We start from the raw sequence: 4,237 nt of genomic DNA, 5'->3' as shown, positions 1-4,237 counted from the left end.
TGAATGCCAGAAGAAAGCTCTCTGGAATATGCATGGGCTGTTATTCATCTAATACTGCTTTGTGAGATTGTTAAATGACTTTTTGCTGCTCTAATACAGAGCACATACTTGAAGATGAATGCAAATAATTAATATTTAAGTTAAAATTTAGATTTTTCTACACCAGAGCTAATCTGCTGCCAGTGACATTGCAGAAAATCTTGGGAACTTGTTCTGTAACTCTTGCTTTATATAGCAACAAGACATGCAAAAGCTCTGAAGATCTGTAGTACCTTTTTTGTTTGTTTGTTTTTAATCTCCGACCATCTTACTGACTCACCAGCTCTGCCTCTAACCAGATTGTAAGATGCTCATTAGTGGGCTGCCTTGTGGCTGTTTTTCTCAAAGCTTGAACCAAGGGAACTTTCCCACAGCTAGAAATGAGATTTTGCCTTGTGGGTCTTCAGCACAGGTCTTTGTTTCAGCTCCTGAAGTAGAATTCAATTTATCTAGGTATTTTTCTTTTTTTTAATTATTTTTTTTTTCACTGTTGAATATAAACCTCTTGCAATTCAGCTAGTGTTTGCCTGCCAAAAATCAATCAATACCAAATAATATTGTGGACATGGCCTTCAAATTATGAATTATTTCTAATTAAGAGCTGTACAATAGTCACTGTTATTTATTTCTGTATTTGTAAGAGAAACAGCAAATACTTGAATGAATAATAGAAACACAAAGTCTTTATGTTTGAAATATCTACTGTCTTTCAGCTGTATACAACGCACCCTAGTGCAGCCAAGTCTTCTTGATTAGTATATCTGAAAACTGAGTTCTGAGTTGGTGTGGGTACACAACTTCTAGCAACTCAGCCAAGACATGCTTTATCTAATCTGTTACTTGACTGATTGCAGATACTGCTATTGGTATGAAAATTGTGCTGTATTCAAAATGTTGCATACAAAATAAAAATCATCTTGTTTGATACTTAGATTGAGGAGGAAGCAGACACTGCGATTCAGGAAGAAATCTGTTAATTTACGGAGACCAAGATAATCAGAGTCTAACTGACCATGTTCTGTAGTTTTAGATTTATTATTTTTCTGTTGTGTTTCCATTAATCTACTGAAGCACTTCTTAGTACAAATAAGTCTAAATCAACAGTTACTCTTAACCAGGATATCTATCTAATTTATTTATCAAAAAAGATACATAACTATGTAAGTTTGTATATCCAGAATCTCCTTATGTGAGTGTATATTTGCAGTGGCTAAGTAATGTCACTGCCAAAGGAGAGAATAGTTACGTATTAGCTATTGTTTAATTTAGTCATTGTTCAATAGTGGTTGTTTTTTAATGCTGATTGTTTTTGTTACTGCATAACAACGAAGTAAGTATAAGATCTAATTTTGAAAAAAATTTCCTTATTATAAATAGGCTACAAAGTGAGTTCCTTATTAGTAAGCCATGGTATTTCATGGATTTCAGTTGAGTAGAAGTGTCTTTTGCGCCTGAAAAATAAAATTCTTCAGTTTCAGTGAAACATGGATTAAAAATGGGCTGCCAAGGGAGGTGGTTCTGTCAACATCTCTGGAGGTGTTCAAGAAACATTCAGATGTGGTACTAAAGGACATGGTTTAGTGAGGAAATATTGGTAATAGGCAGATAGTTGGACTAGATGATCTTCGAGGTCTTTTCCAACCTTGGTGATTCTATGATTCTATGAGAAAATGCCTTCTTAGATAGCATAACACTCAGACACATTTCTCCATATATCCTGTATGACCAACCTAGTGGCCTTTTATGATGGTGTCACTGCATCAGTGGATAGGGGAAGAGCCACTGATGTCATTTATCTGGACTTCAGCAAGGCCTGGGGCATGATACCCCACAACATCATTCTCTCCAAATTAGAAAGATATGGATTTGAAGGTTCCTTCCAAATCTAAGGGTTGTATGATTCTATTATATTTTGAGTTATATTAAATATTAAATATATTAAATATATTAAATATAACTTATTGGCAGGTAAGGGTCTAAAATTAATAATATGGACTTGTTCTGTATTTCCTGTGATTGTTATTTTTAGCTAAAAAGTCCATATGTTTCACAGAAAACAAAACAGAAACAACGTTTTTTAGCTCACAGTATTGTATCCCACTGCAAGTAAGTGTTTCAGCAGAAGAAAAACTTCTCCCATTTGCCTTCTCCATAATGTTATACTCAGCAATGCATGGTATAGTATTTCAGTTTTGCTTATGTGTCAACAAGGTAGGTTGTCTTGTTCACCAAGGTGATTTGCGAAGTCTGCTTAGAGCATACATACAATGTGTGCAGTGCAGGCTAACAGACATGGCCAAAAGCCTGCAACATAACTAACTGCAGGCTTGTTGTATTGTGTTTTCTGTTATTCTTCTCCTGTGAAATGAACATTTGTCTTGTTTGAAACTAAGGTAAGTTCAGTTTTTTGAGATGAGTTTGACGTTTTGCTGCAAACAGGAGAGCATTTCACTCTTTCATCCCTTCACTTCCAAAGAGAGCAGCAGTTGAGTGGAGTTGAACACTTTGCAATCTATGAAAAGAAAAGGACTGACAATACCTTTTGCATTTATTAACAATAGCAGTGTAATTTGTTGACCTTTTGTTACTGATGTCCTTTTGTTCCTTATGGCAACAAAAGAGGACTTGAACTCTGCGTGGATTGCAAGGTCGAGCCTCATCTATTTCAGTGGCAAAGCCTTCATTAAATAAAAACAAAACAAAAGGAAGGAAGGCCAGTTGTAATGTGTTTGACTCTGCCAAGAATTGTCCCATTCAAAAAATGCACACTTTTATGATGTGCAAAGTATAGTTGTTTTGATTTTCTGTGGTGTATTTAGCTTGTGACATGGTAGTATAGTCATAGAATAGTTTGGATTGGAAGGAACTTTAAATCTGTATAGTATCAACGCCCTGCTAAGGGCAGAGTTGCCACCCACCAAACTGGTATAGAATGAGAGAATACGGATATGTGCTGGTAAGTTAAAATGAAGACAATGAAAATAAAAACAATTTATGTGAACAGTTCATTACTAGAAGCTAGCAACATGGTTGCACATGTTCTTATGAATATAGCAAACCACATAAAACTTATCCCTCCAGCCATTTAAATTCTACAGAAGCCAAAGTTATGAAGTCATCTACTCATTAAGTTCAAATATGTAAGAGGTTGCATTGTTGGATTAATCAAAAGGCTCCTCTGCAATTTAGGCTGTGGTGCCCAGTCACGAGGAAAGAGTTCTACTCTAATGAATTGAGGGCATCCCTTTTGATGATTTTTGTTTGTTTTCTTTTCAGACTTATTATTTTACTTCAGCAAAAGAGAAATAATACTAGGGGAAAATTATTAGTCAGTGGTAAGTACTACATTTAAACACTTCTGCATTTTTTTTTAGTAACAGTAACATGTAAAGAAAACCACATGACGTAATATCTGTATAACATAGAAACACATGATTTTCTTCAAGGAACTGCTTTATCTCTCTTCAAATTCCTTACAGTGTTTCAATAAATATATTTATTCTTCAGCTCTTTTCTTGCACTCTGTGAACTTTAATTTTGTATTAAGTGATTTTTCCTTCTATGTAGGAAAATTGTGCCAATGCATAGGTCTTTCTTATAGACTTGGAATCAAAGTATGATGATGTAAAGCAACAATTTATTATCATATACTTGGAAAAAACAGCCACTAGCAATCTCTCATATAATGTAAACATTTTTCTATAAATATATATTTTTATATGTACTTTTCTGATTTGCATTGCATTGTATGTGTTTACCAGAAAGCATTGTTTTATTATCTCAAGTATTTCTGAGTACTATAGCAACTAAGGCAGAAATACAACATCTAAATGAGCAAACTGCTAAATGAGAGATCTTCAGAATTTTGTCTATTAGTATTCTACAACATTTTCATAATAATATTAGGAAATAAAAGAGTAGTCACATGCTTGGGAGACAAACTGTAGATTAGACAAAACATTAAACAAATGCCAATTTTTGCACAATTATCTCTGCTGCAATGTCTGATTATGTCAAGTGCAGTGATTTGCTGAACAAGTATTTACATTGTCTTTTTCTATCTCTTTGCTAATGACAACATATTAAGTTCTGATTAACTGTTCTTTATTGTAACAGCTGAGAGATGTTGTACTGTCATGTTTTTCATATTTGAATAAGAAAGAATCCTTTAAGTAACGTAATGCTTATTTCTTGGGGG

Source organism: Meleagris gallopavo, chromosome 3 (genome assembly GCF_000146605.3).
Source record: "Meleagris gallopavo isolate NT-WF06-2002-E0010 breed Aviagen turkey brand Nicholas breeding stock chromosome 3, Turkey_5.1, whole genome shotgun sequence".
Classification (NCBI taxonomy): domain Eukaryota; kingdom Metazoa; phylum Chordata; class Aves; order Galliformes; family Phasianidae; genus Meleagris; species Meleagris gallopavo.
The sequence above is the reverse complement of the archived record's forward strand: the minus strand, read 5'-3'. Positions refer to the sequence as shown.